Source organism: Lissotriton helveticus, chromosome 5_1 (assembly GCF_964261635.1).
Source record: "Lissotriton helveticus chromosome 5_1, aLisHel1.1, whole genome shotgun sequence".
NCBI lineage: Eukaryota > Metazoa > Chordata > Amphibia > Caudata > Salamandridae > Lissotriton > Lissotriton helveticus.
This window is the reverse complement of record NC_136065.1, coordinates 437901563-437916264: the sequence shown is the minus strand read 5'-3', so window position 1 is coordinate 437916264 and position 14702 is coordinate 437901563. Positions and strand designations below refer to the sequence as shown.

General features: G+C 45.1%; 1 protein-coding gene across 2 annotated transcripts in view; it reads left to right on the top strand.

The window, feature by feature from the left end:
• Positions 1-14702, top strand: part of TP73 (tumor protein p73) — a 520666-nt gene that overhangs the window by 296277 nt on the left and 209687 nt on the right. The window lies entirely within an intron of this gene.

Genomic DNA, 14702 nt, shown 5'->3' with positions numbered 1-14702 from the left:
AGGGAAACATTTTTTGGTGGGGAAGGGGGAATGAATGTGAAAGTGATTTGTTTGAACACTAAAGACACAAATGGACATAAGACATGTGTACACAAGACAGTGAAAATATATCAAACATTTCTGGGGCGCGGTGGTAATTGGTGGTAGAACCTCGCGGGCCGGCGCCCGCAATATGAACCACGAAACTTAACGGGTTTGGCGGTAAGCACAGTAAGGCTGCGCCACTACGTAGTAAACAAAAGAAATGCCAATACTGTGCACTAGTTTTCAGTCAATTAAAGAAGAAGCTCCTAGTCGCTGCTTCAAAAAAGACCACTTTTTCAGTCAAAGTTTCTCGTAGAAAAATTAGAACTTTTTTATTTTTGCTTTTCGTTGTAGTTTAATTTGTTTTTTGCGTTTCAAAGAAGAGATTTATACATATAAATGTCTGTACATCTATTTACAACATCAGACTGTCACCATAATCAGACATGGAGGAGGGAAAAATTTTTGGGTGGGGAAGGGGGAATGAATGTGAAAGTGATTTGTTTGAACACTAAAGACACAAATGGACATAAGACACGTGTACACAAGACAGTGAAAATATATCAAACATTTCTGGGGCACGGTGGTAATTGGTGGTAGAACCTCGCGGGCCGGCGCCCGCAATATGAACCACGAAACTTAACGGGTTTGGCGGTAAGCACAGTAAGGCTGCGCCACTACGTAGTAAACAAAAGAAATGCCAATACTGTGCACTAGTTTTCAGTCAATTAAAGAAGAAGCTCCTAGTCGCTGCTTCAAAAAAGACCACTTTTTCAGTCAAAGTTTCTCGTAGAAAAATTAGAACTTTTTTATTTTTGCTTTTCGTTGTAGTTTAATTTGTTTTTTGCGTTTCAAAGAAGAGATTTATACATATAAATGTCTGTACATATATTTACAACATCAGACTGTCACCATAATCAGACATGGAGGAGGGGAAAAATTAAGTTTCGTGGTTCATATTGCGGGCGCCGGCCCGCGAGGTTCTACCACCAATTACCACCGCGCCCCAGAAATGTTTGATATATTTTCACTGTCTTGTGTACACGTGTCTTATGTCCATTTGTGTCTTTAGTGTTCAAACAAATCACTTTCACATTCATTCCCCCTTCCCCACCAAATTTTTTTTCCCTCCTCCATGTCTGATTATGGTGACAGTCTGATGTTGTAAATATATGTACAGACATTTATATGTATAAATCTCTTCTTTGAAACGCAAAAAACAAATTAAACTACAACGAAAAGCAAAAATAAAAAAGTTCTAATTTTTCTACGAGAAACTTTGACTGAAAAAGTGGTCTTTTTTGAAGCAGCGACTAGGAGCTTCTTCTTTAATTGACTGAAAACTAGTGCACAGTATTGGCATTTCTTTTGTTTACTACGTAGTGGCGCAGCCTTACTGTGCTTACCGCCAAACCCGTTAAGTTTCGTGGTTCATATTGCGGGCGCCGGCCCGCGAGGTTCTACCACCAATTACCACCGCGCCCCAGAAATGTTTGATATATTTTCACTGTCTTGTGTACACGTGTCTTATGTCCATTTGTGTCTTTAGTGTTCAAACAAATCACTTTCACATTCATTCCCCCTTCCCCACCAAACATTTTTCCCTCCTCCATGTCTGATTATGGTGACAGTCTGATGTTGTAAATATATGTACAGACATTTATATGTAAAAATCTCTTCTTTGAAACGCAAAAAACAAATTAAACTACAACGAAAAGCAAAAATAAAAAAGTTCTAATTTTTCTACGAGAAACTTTGACTGAAAAAGTGGTCTTTTTTGAAGCAGCGACTAGGAGCTTCTTCTTTAATTGACTGAAAACTAGTGCACAGTATTCGCATTTCTTTTGTTTACTACGTAGTGGCGCAGCCTTACTGTGCTTACCGCCAAACCCGTTAAGTTTCGTGGTTCATATTGCGGGCGCCGGCCCGCGAGGTTCTACCACCAATTACCACCGCGCCCCAGAAATGTTTGATATATTTTCACTGTCTTGTGTACACGTGTCTTATGTCCATTTGTGTCTTTAGTGTTCAAACAAATCACTTTCACATTCATTCCCCCTTCCCCACCAAAAATTTTTCCCTCCTCCATGTCTGATTATGGTGACAGTCTGATGTTGTAAATATATGTACAGACATTTATATGTAAAAATCTCTTCTTTGAAACGCAAAAAACAAATTAAACTACAACGAAAAGCAAAAATAAAAAAGTTCTAATTTTTCTACGAGAAACTTTGACTGAAAAAGTGGTCTTTTTTGAAGCAGCGACTAGGAGCTTCTTCTTTAATTGACTGAAAACTAGTGCACAGTATTGGCATTTCTTTTGTTTACTACGTAGTGGCGCAGCCTTACTGTGCTTACCGCCAAACCCGTTAAGTTTCGTGGTTCATATTGCGGGTGCCGGCCCGCGAGGTTCTACCACCAATTACCACCGCGCCCCAGAAATGTTTGATATATTTTCACTGTCTTGTGTACACGTGTCTTATGTCCATTTGTGTCTTTAGTGTTCAAACAAATCACTTTCACATTCATTCCCCCTTCCCCACCAAATTTTTTTTCCCTACTCCATGTCTGATTATGGTGACAGTCTGATGTTGTAAATATATGTACAGACATTTATATGTATAAATCTCTTCTTTGAAACGCAAAAAACAAATTAAACTACAACGAAAAGCAAAAATAAAAAAGTTCTAATTTTTCTACGAGAAACTTTGACTGAAAAAGTGGTCTTTTTTGAAGCAGCGACTAGGAGCTTCTTCTTTAATTGACTGAAAACTAGTGCACAGTATTGGCATTTCTTTTGTTTACTACGTAGTGGCGCAGCCTTACTGTGCTTACCGCCAAACCCGTTAAGTTTCGTGGTTCATATTGCGGGCGCCGGCCCGCGAGGTTCTACCACCAATTACCACCGCGCCCCAGAAATGTTTGATATATTTTCACTGTCTTGTGTACACGTGTCTTATGTCCATTTGTGTCTTTAGTGTTCAAACAAATCACTTTCACATTCATTCCCCCTTCCCCACCAAAAAAATTTTCCCTCCTCCATGTCTGATTATGGTGACAGTCTGATGTTGTAAATATATGTACAGACATTTATATGTATAAATCTCTTCTTTGAAACGCAAAAAACAAATTAAACTACAACGAAAAGCAAAAATAAAAAAGTTCTAATTTTTCTACGAGAAACTTTGACTGAAAAAGTGGTCTTTTTTGAAGCAGCGACTAGGAGCTTCTTCTTTAATTGACTGAAAACTAGTGCACAGTATTGGCATTTCTTTTGTTTACTACGTAGTGGCGCAGCCTTACTGTGCTTACCGCCAAACCCGTTAAGTTTCGTGGTTCATATTGCGGGCGCCGGCCCGCGAGGTTCTACCACCAATTACCACCGCGCCCCAGAAATGTTTGATATATTTTCACTGTCTTGTGTACACGTGTCTTATGTCCATTTGTGTCTTTAGTGTTCAAACAAATCACTTTCACATTCATTCCCCCTTCCCCAGCAAAAATTTTTTCCCTCCTCCATGTCTGATTATGGTGACAGTCTGATGTTGTAAATATATGTACAGACATTTATATGTATAAATCTCTTCTTTGAAACGCAAAAAACAAATTAAACTACAACGAAAAGCAAAAATAAAAAAGTTCTAATTTTTCTACGAGAAACTTTGACTGAAAAAGTGGTCTTTTTTGAAGCAGCGACTAGGAGCTTCTTCTTTAATTGACTGAAAACTAGTGCACAGTATTGGCATTTCTTTTGTTTACTACGTAGTGGCGCAGCCTTACTGTGCTTACCGCCAAACCCGTTAAGTTTCGTGGTTCATATTGCGGGCGCCGGCCCGCGAGGTTCTACCACCAATTACCACCGCGCCCCAGAAATGTTTGATATATTTTCACTGTCTTGTGTACACGTGTCTTATGTCCATTTGCGTCTTTAGTGTTCAAACAAATCACTTTCACATTCATTCCCCCTTCCCCACCAAAAATTTTTTCCCTCCTCCATGTCTGATTATGGTGACAGTCTGATGTTGTAAATATATGTACAGACATTTATATGTATAAATCTCTTCTTTGAAACGCAAAAAACAAATTAAACTACAACGAAAAGCAAAAATAAAAAAGTTCTAATTTTTCTACGAGAAACTTTGACTGAAAAAGTGGTCTTTTTTGAAGCAGCGACTAGGAGCTTCTTCTTTAATTGACTGAAAACTAGTGCACAGTATTGGCATTTCTTTTGTTTACTACGTAGTGGCGCAGCCTTACTGTGCTTACCGCCAAACCCGTTAAGTTTCTTGGTTCATATTGCGGGCGCCGGCCCGCGAGGTTCTACCACCAATTACCACCGCGCCCCAGAAATGTTTGATATATTTTCACTGTCTTGTGTACACGTGTCTTATGTCCATTTGTGTCTTTAGTGTTCAAACAAATCACTTTCACATTCATTCCCCCTTCCCCACCAAAAATTTTTTCCCTCCTCCATGTCTGATTATGGTGACAGTCTGATGTTGTAAATATATGTACAGACATTTATATGTATAAATCTCTTCTTTGAAACGCAAAAAACAAATTAAACTACAACGAAAAGCAAAAATAAAAAAGTTCGAATTTTTCTACGAGAAACTTTGACTGAAAAAGTGGTCTTTTTTGAAGCAGCGACTAGGAGCTTCTTCTTTAATTGACCGAAAACTAGTGCACAGTATTGGCATTTCTTTTGTTTACTACGTAGTGGCGCAGCCTTACTGTGCTTACCGCCAAACCCGTTAAGTTTCGTGGTTCATAAACATGATAAGAGCACAACTCAGTCCTCATTCACTACATGCAAGCCCTAACCACGCGGTGATGTCAAAGACACACAATCTTCAATCTGTTTAAGATTATGTACCATTAATTTGGGTGGTGTTACACCTTAAGAACCAAGAGAGAATTCAGCTCTGTGGTGTATGCTCTAGAATTTACCCACCGAGCATTACATTTATGTTTAGAATATATTGTTGACTTGCATGAGATTCCCGAAGAATCCTTGGAGTGCTCATGGAATTCATCGAAAGTTCTAGCCCAGAACCGCAAACTCTACTCTTTCAGATTTTAACCGGGTGGAATATTTCGCAAGAGTAAACGAGGCAGAAATAGTCATTTATAAATAGAATATATTTTTCTCTGCAGCGAAACCACTACTTTTCCCAACTTCCCATTAAATATGGTGGTGTTGTATTCCCTCTCCCTCTCTTAAAACTACATATCCTTGCCTTTTCCAATACTTCTGTGTATTCTTCGAGCGCGGGGAACTACCTTTAAATTATATGCGAATACCCACAGCCTTAGTTGGTATTGTGTGATCGCTGCATTGTGCGCGGCCATGGTGCTGGTGAGGAGTCAGGCTCTCCCTGTTAGGAGATGCCTGTGTAGGCCAGTCTGCCACTGCTTGTGGTTTCAGGGTGAAGACATTTGTTTTTCTTGAGCTGCCTCTACTTGCCTCATCCTTGACTTGTAGGAACATCTCTTCTGGATTAATATATCCCTGTCTTGTACACCTTCTGCTGAACCTCCACTTTATTCCACTCAGCCCTTCCTTTTAGTCTTAATTACCCTTTTTAAAAGTAAAAAGGCAGAGGTTTGAACAATGCACAGATCTCTCAGAATGCTGCATGCCCCCAGGGCTGACTGTATCTTTTATTAGTCCAATTAAAGACTAGCAAAATGCTTAGTGAGAGCTATTAACTCTGAAGTGTACAATTAATAACGTTTCTCACTCAGAGATGTGTAGATATTTTTATACATTTGGATGCGTCTCATGGTTCATGCTGGCGCTTCATCAGATGTGTTTTTAAATGGACGCCGAAGAGGCCCATCCACTTCTGACTGGACAATTCAGGGCACAAGATGATCGTCTCCAAATGCTGTGGCCACACATTCCATTGAATAAAAGAAAGTGTTCTTTCCCCATAGAGAATTAAAACAGCGATTCTATGTGCCTAAGAAGGACAAACTTATTTTTGGTTGGCCCAAGAGCCTGGTTTCCACACTAACCACACATTTGAAACTAGGAATATTCTTCAACGAGACCTCTGCCTGTTCACCCCCAAAGTCACTCGGTAGTTAGGTAGTGGTGTTAATGCGCGTTAATGCACTTGCACAGGAAGATACTCCAACTTCTGCAAATGAATCGTAGTCTGGAACAGATAAGTGAACTAGAAATGCACTGACCGGACAGCTGTAAAATGATCTAGGAGGAGCTTTCAAAAATACTTACCAACAGGCTGCAAAAGATTGCAAAGCCACGTATCAAATCTTTTGGTCACCTCCAAGTACATTAACGTTGGCGATCAGGCGTGGAAGCCCTCCACTGGATTCCACTGGAATTCAGGAGCACATTTAAAATCTTGTCTTGTCACTCACTCAGCCTGAAACAAAGGACCCAGCTAACTTTGAAACCTACCTTCACTCAATCAGCACCTCATCTAAAAAAAAAATGCAAATAACTGAAACCTAGGGCCGATACCTTAAGTGTCCAGGATCCCAAACCTTGGAATGCCCTAGATACCAGCCAGAGAACAAAGCTCAACCACCTCTTCAACAGAAAAAACCCAAAGACTGAACACCAACGACAGGCATTCTGCTGGAGTGAGGCATCAACAGGAATAGTGTTGGAAGAGTGCAGAATGCGGATACTACCCTCCCATTCGTTTGGACTTTACTTCCTTCCTTCTACGCTGCCTCAGACACTTGATTGGTGTTTAGTGCTCCGAACTAGTCTGAAGGCTTTTTGTCTTGCCCTTTACAAGTATTGCAAATAACACCAGCCGTGGCCGGTAGTGGGAGTACCGGCCGGGCGGTGACGTGGGGAGGGGCAGGGTGGGGGGGTAGTAATGTATGGATTACGGACTTTAAAAGGTAAGTAAACATAAAAATAAATAAAACGAATTTCGTTGCACACACTACATCACCAGTGTTTCAGATTAATATAAGAGTTTCCATCCATTTCTTTATCTGCTCAGCTGCTCTTTTAAAACAAGTACTGAAAATGCCAACTTGCGTGGCTTAAAGATGAAAGCGCCTCTTCAGTCATTGATGAGATGATGCACTCAATAAGTCAACCTACATGCATTCCGTAACTCATCCTTGCATTCATCCATCCATTTATCCACCCACTGATGCATTCTTGCATTCATCCACTTACACTTTCATAAAGAGACACACAACCTCATCAACAATATGGATGATAAATCAAAAGAATACAAGAAGGAAAAGAAAACATGCTGCCATCTAAACTTCGTAGACATATCCTTGCAATATAAAAAAATATTAACATAGCAGTGGACGACTATCTTGAAATGGTATTGTACATAGTATACTGTTGTTTTAAAGGTCCAGCTTAGCTGCCATGCTTAGAAGAAATGTGGTGGTCATGTTGGAGTGGTTAAATAATAATTCACTATACACAACAGCATTCCAAGATGGCAGCTGAGTAATCATGGGACAGAACGGCCATCCTCCAATGCTAAAGTGTATAGTTTATCAATATTGTACTGATCCAAAGTGGCCAACACAGTACTTCTAAACATGGTAGACATCTTAAAACAGTAAAACAATGAATGAATGAATGAATATTGAAGGGTTAATTAACACCATTGCACATCATTTAAAACCAACTTATAAAAAAGGACATATCCCATACATAAGAAAAACACATTGAGATCCACAAAACAAACATTTGTTAAGCTTTTATGCACCTGCAACAGCTAATAATGCTACTTGCCATATCAAGCAAGGAATGAATTACAGAAATGCACTAACATTACTTAATATTGGAGGAGGAGCTTAGCGCGCACCCAAGATGGTCGCGTGAGCTCAGGGCTCCCGGACCTTCGCCGCCTCCACCGACTATCCTGTACCCTATCCTGACTTAGAGGACGGGTTATTACTGGCACGGCCCAGCTGATCGTTTATCCGTTTTCGGACTTCGATTCGGACCTCGGGAGCCGAAGATATGGACTCTTGAACTTTTCCGGCCTGCTCCTTGGTACTGCCCCGGGCCCGGTTTCTCTGCCAGCCGGACAGTAATTGAACAACAACGGATCATGCGAGCCTCCCTTGCCCGGTCGTCTACTTTCAGTTTCGTTTCTTGCGCTTAGACCTATTTGACTTTGTCTCGATCGCCCCGGCTTGCTGCTTTCAACCTAACCACGATTCAACAACTGGCGTCTCGGCCTCCTGCTACTCATCACCTGGTGATAGGTCCCCATTTTATTTTCCAAATTGCAGCGGGCGCATCGAGTTTAGCCATTTTTACTAGGTCTCAGACTACCCTTCGGGGCGCACAAACTAAGATGGCCACCAAGCCTGAGGGAGAGAAACGCAAGACCAGACCGGCAACGCAAGGAGGCTCCGTGCAATCAAATGTCATGGACAGATATACCCTCACCAAGGGCTCTCCGGGCGGGTCGACTAAATCCCCGGCCAATGTTGGAGAAGACCCTCCGATGGATGAAGATCTGTCGTTGAGGGACGTCATGGGCGCCATTGCCGGGATGAAGGCCACACTGGGTCAACAGTATGATGCCCTGGCTCACAAGTTGGATACGGTTGCTATCGATGTTACCCTGATCAGGGCTGACCTTGCGAAAACCAATGAAAAGGTAAAATCCCTCGATCTGAAGACATCTAGTCTTGTTACTGACGTCTCCGAATTACAGGCAGAGGTCGGTAACCTGCGAGCCGCCCGTGACTATCTCACTCGACGCCTGGACGATTTTGAGGGCCGTGCACGACGGAACAACGTCCGTCAGGTCGGTGTCCCGGAAACATCGGAAGTCTCCTCGGTGGACCTGCTGGTGGAAGATCTGGTCCTGAATCATCTAGCACCCAAGGGCCTTAGCACGTTTTTTGCTGTAGAACGTGCACACAGGATCCCGGGTGGCCCGTCTAAGCAGGGGGCCACTCTGCGACCAATCATTGCTCGGATCTTTAGCTTTTGGGACAGGGATGCGATCCTGCAAGCGTCACGTCTATCTGGTCCAACGGCTTATGAGAACACTACAGTCAGCTTCTACCCGGACTTCACCCAGCAGGCTCAGAAACAGCGACTTGGATTCCAGGGGGTGAAAAAGAGACTAAAGAAAAGAGACATGAAATATGCTATGCTTTTCCCGGCTCGGCTACATGTGGTGTACAATGAACGAACATTTTTCTTTGATCATCCGGGGGCGGCAAATGACTGGCTGGACACGTTGCCTCCGGGACCAGATCATTCTGAACACTCTGGCCATACCGGTGGAGCAGAGGGAGGCCCGGCGGAGCAGGAATAGGGGGCGGAATCGGCTCCCGGCCCATCGTATTGACTTTCGGCTGTGGTTTGGTGCTACACCACTATTGCTTGCTAACATGCTATCTTATTGGGGTGTGGGCGGGGGGGTGGGTGAGTGTTTCTCCTCAGGGGTTCTTTTCGTAGAATAGTTGTATGATAGGGCGACAGGCACACTGCAGGTTGGGGTGGCTTTTGAGTCTTACGCAGGGGTGCGGGGTGGGGGGTGTGTTGTACGGGGTCTTTTGGGGGGTTGCAATTCATGTTTCATTGTTTTCTTCAAGGCATAGTATCGATGATCTCCTGCAGTGTAGTGTCGCATCCGGTGTGGGGTGGGGATGGGGTGGGGATGGGGTTGATCCTTGGGATGGGGGGTAGGGGACTTAAATTACTGTGTTGGAACGTTAATGGGTTGGGGATAGGATCAAGCGGGGCGTGGTGTTGCAACTATTGCGACGTTTGTCCCCTGATGTGGTTCTGCTTCAGGAGACGCATTTGCTTGGCAATATGTGCCATGCCATGAATAGGCGTGGCTATCGTCTCTTGGCGCACTCAGGTTTTACTTCTGGCTCCAGGGGGGTGGGCATTCTGGTTCGGAGCTCCCTCCCACTTGCTGTTGACGAAATCATCCTTGATGATAGGGGACGGTACGCCGCCATTGTGGGGCGCTGGGAGGGGAGGGTTATTACCCTGCTCTCCGTATATGTACCGCCGGGTCTCCAGACTACTACTTATGCGGATCTGGGAAGAGTGATCTTGGGAGTCCCCGAGGGTCTGCTTGTAGTGGGCGGGGACTTCAACTCTGTAGTGTCGGGGATGTGTGATCGCTACCCTCCCTGGGAACTTGCGAAGTCCCAATCCTGGTTGGGGGACTTCCTGGAGGCTCTAGGGCTCACCGACTGCTGGCGCCTGCTTCATCCTGGGCACTTGCAATATACCTTTCACTCTGGGGCCCACGGCAGTCTTTCGAGACTTGATTATGTGCTGATGCCCTCTTCCCAGGCCTCCTCCGTAAGGGAGGTGAAACATCTAGCTAGGGGCATTTCGGACCATTCCCCACTTTGGTTGGTAGTGGACGCTCACTTGGGGTCGAAGGGTAGAGTGGCCCCGATAAATCCCTGCTATCTCCGCGATCCCAAGGTTAGGGCGGAACTACTTAAAACGATTGATCAATACTTTGCTGAAAATGTGGGTTCTGTGTCCTCCTCTGTCACGTTATGGGAAGCGTACAAGACTGTCATTCGGGGCCAGGCCCTCTCCTTGATTGGCAATGTTAAGAGACGTCGGCAGGGGGAGGTTGTCCGTCTTGAAAATGACATCACCGTTCTTGAAAGGGAATTGGAGTCCGAGGTCACCACCCAGAGGCTGCACCTTTTGGGTCTAAAACAACTCGAGTATAGGGCGATGGTGACTGATGCGGCGAAGGAGATGATCAGAGAACAGCAGGGACGTCTGTATGATGTGGGGGATAAGGCGGGGAAATTGCTTGCGTGGTTGGATAAGAGGGAACGTGCGAGTCGAGTGGTCCCTGTGATTGTGGATGTTAATGACGTGAGCATCACCGAACCTGCTGATATTGTTGACTGTTTTGCTGATTATTTCCGGGAAGTGTACTCCCCGGTATCTGATAGACCTGAGCAGGACTCCCACTTGCTCCTGCGCGATATCTCGCTGCCACGTTTGTCGGACCCTGAAAGAGATCTCCTAGAGGCTCCGCCTGCGGTTGATGAGGTCGCGACTGCCATCCGCTCGGTTCGCTCGGGGAAGGCCTCGGGCCCTAATGGGCTCCCTATAGAGCTTTACAAGCTCCGTCTGGATGTGATAGCACCGTATCTACGGCAATGGTTTTAGAATCGCTGGAGGCAGGCTCCCTCCCTCCTGATCAGAGATTGGCTTCCAAAGTGGTGATTCACAAGGACGGCAAGCCACGTGACCGCTGCGCCTCCTTTAGGCCCATATCATTGATTAACGCTGAACCGAAGATCCTGGCCAAAGTGCTTGCCAACCGCTTGGTCACTGTCATAGGCGATCTGGTTCATCCGGACCAATCCGGATTCATACCCCATCGCAACACGGCACTGAATCTCCGGCGCTTGCATGGAGTCCTTGCGCGGGCGGCAACTCTGCGTGAACCGGCCATCTTGGCGTCACTGGACGCCACCATGGCGTTTGATACGCTGGAGTGGCCATATCTTTGGGCGGTTCTCTCTAAATTCGGCTTTGGCCCTACCTTCATTGACTGGGTGAAACTGCTATACACCGACCCCTTAGCCCAAGTGGTGGTAAACGGTCGTGTCTCAGCCTCCTTTGCCCTCGGTAGGGGAACGCGCCAGGGCTGCCCTTTGTCTCCTCTCTTGTTTGCCCTTGCTTTGGAGCCATTGGCGGCATGGCTGAGATGGGAACCGTCCTTGAAGGGCATTAGATGGACTCCGGAGTTTGAAGATCGGGTATCCTTATACGCAGACGATATACTACTGTATCTTACGTCGCCTCGGAGATCGCTGATTGTCCTTTTTGACGTCTTGACTTCTTTCCGTAAAAATTCCGGTCTTGTCATCAACTGGTCAAAGTCTTGCGTCTATGTTCTCTACGGCGAGGCTCCTATCTCGGTGGTGCGGGAGGGATTCAAGTACTTGGGAATTTTTATCACCTTGGACCCTGTGCTTCGTTATGAACGCAACTTGTTGCCCCCTCTCCAGCGCCTCCGTGCTGATGTGAATGCGTGGGGTAGGCTCCCTCTCTCTCCTCTGGGACGGGCGGCGTTGTTTAAGATGATGTCGCTCCCCCGGTTCCTTTACGCGTTGCAAAATACACTTGATATTGTGCCTGCCCGCTACTTTTGTGAGATTGAAAGTCTACAGAGACAATTGATATGGGGGGGCCGTTCTCGTATCGCTCTTGTGAAGCTGATGCTCCCGTGGTATGACGGGGGTATAGCGCTCCCGGACATCCGCCGCTACTATTGGGCCTCTCAGTTGGGGGCCATCAACCATTGCACTTACGGTCCTTTGCCGAGCCCGGCGTTTGAGATGGATAGATGGCTGCTGCCCGGTGGAGACTACAACAGGGCTCTGTACGCGAGGTCTGCCGGCAAATTTCTCACGGGCCCCACTGGGACAGCGGTGCAGGTGTGGTATCGCGCAACGGCGGGCCTGGGCTGGGCTGATAAGCCGACTCGTGCTACCCCGCTTTATGCATCGGAAAAACTTGGATCCCTCTGGAAGTCGAAGGGTTTCGATAAGTGGGATGTGATCGGTATCAGCAGGGTGAATGATGTGTGGATCAAGGGTAGACTCAAGACGTTTGAGGAGCTGAAAGTTGAGTATGTATTGACTGATAGAGAATCCTTTCGATATGCGCAAATCCGACATGCGGTTTTGTCTGTCTTTCCCCTGGGCTCAGATATTCCGGAGGCGTCCCCGCTTGAAGATCGTATACTAGATGGGCATGTCCCTGATGGCACGATCTCGCTCATTTACAAAAAGTTAATCAATGCCAGAACCGACCTACTGAGTAGCCTTCGAGAGGTATGGATTAGTGATGGTCTGGAACTCGATGACGAGGATTGGCGGGCTGCGATCTCTTCCCCGAAGGAAGTGGCTATCCCGGCACGCCTCCGGTTTGTCCAGCTCAAAATTCTTCATAGGGTATACGTGACTGGTCCCCGTCTGGTGCGCATGGGATTCTCTGTGGATGGACTGTGCAGGTGTGGCTGTAGTTTGGTAGGCACGTTTCTCCATATCCTTTGGGAATGTCCTGCTGTGATGCGCTATTGGACTCGCGTGCATGAAGTTATGAGTGAGGTCACGGGTGTGCAATCGATGCCTCAGGCGAGACGGTGTCTGTTGAATGTCTGGGAGCCGAATGGTTATGACCTGGCGCAGCTTCGATGGGTGACCTTGGGTAATATGATTGCCAAGAGAGACATTGCTCAGTTATGGGGTGCCCAGAGGCCACCGAAAGTTCTGGTGTGGCAACAAAACATGGACTGGTGCATGTTTAGGGAAAAGACAGTGTATGTTTCCCGTGGCACGCCCCACAAATGGGGGAAAATCTGGACTCAATGGAACGCGTACCGCGGTGATATATGTACCCCCCCCCCATTCAGAATTGGACACTGACCCGTCATCCTCCCAGCCTGATGTTTCCTCCACGGGTATTTAGATATCTTCTGACATCTGATTTGCAAATGTACCCCCCCCCCCCTCCAGTGCCGAAATGACACATTTGTAATGTAATGCCTTGTTTTCTGTTTTCTTTTTTATGTTATTTGAATTCAATAAAAAGATTTTAAAAAAAACATTACTTAATATTCTTCACTGTCCACTTAATCAGTGAATTATGTTTTGCAGAATGAAATTCAAGGGAGATTTCAGATGATAAAATACCAGCCGCCACGAGTGGCCAATAAAATTAATAGAAAAATTGGCTTATATAGTCATCATATAAGGCATAAAAATGCACATGAAATAAAGAGTAAAAATAGATAGAAATAACATTCATAGAGCACTTTTGTGCAATCTGTAACAATTCGTCTATACAAGCAAGGCAGAAACTGCAGATGTGCATTAAAGTGCCTGACATTCATAAAAAATAAAAAGGCATGGGGGGCTCACCTGTGTTCATTTAAGGACCCATTTAGCTGGCATAGCTGGTCAGCACTGCACTTATGCGAATAAAATAAAAACTAGTGCTCGAGGCAATTTATTTCTTTCACTGCCAATTCAGAAATTTTAAAAGGGAAGTTGTCAGCTGTCCACAGGCTCCCTTCAGGCAGGCATCCACTGCCAATGTATACAATCTAATTAACAAACATCTAGTCATTGGCAGTGACCATAATTTACAGAGGACTGTTAGGTTAGTGCAGTTACAAATACCGTGGATTAATGACTCAGAGTCTGCCCCACAGAGATGACAAACATGATCTGGACCAGTGCCAACTCCTCCATACCAAAACTCTTTTTGCGGTATAAGCCCAAAATGCAATCTCATCAAGGCACATTTCTGCTCTAATGGCCAAGGCTGTTTCAGATAATATGGGGCACCTGGTCGATCATAAAGTGAGAGAGCATACTTGCATGAGATTTTTTACTCAGATCCTAAAAGGTGACACAGGAAAGATTTTACGCCTTAGGAGAAATGGCTCTAATGTGACCCATTACCAGGTCCCTAATCTTGACTGTGTATTCCATGTCATTTCACTTTACTGACATCTATTGTATGAAGTTTATGCATGCTTTCGCCGTATGTACAGCGCTCTGATCCCCGCAAGGGTCATGTTTGCGCTTTATAAAACTTTCTAAATAAGTCCAATTTAACCAACAGCATGTTTTTTCATGTTTAATTTTATCTGGGAGAACCTTATTCCAGTAATCGATTGCTA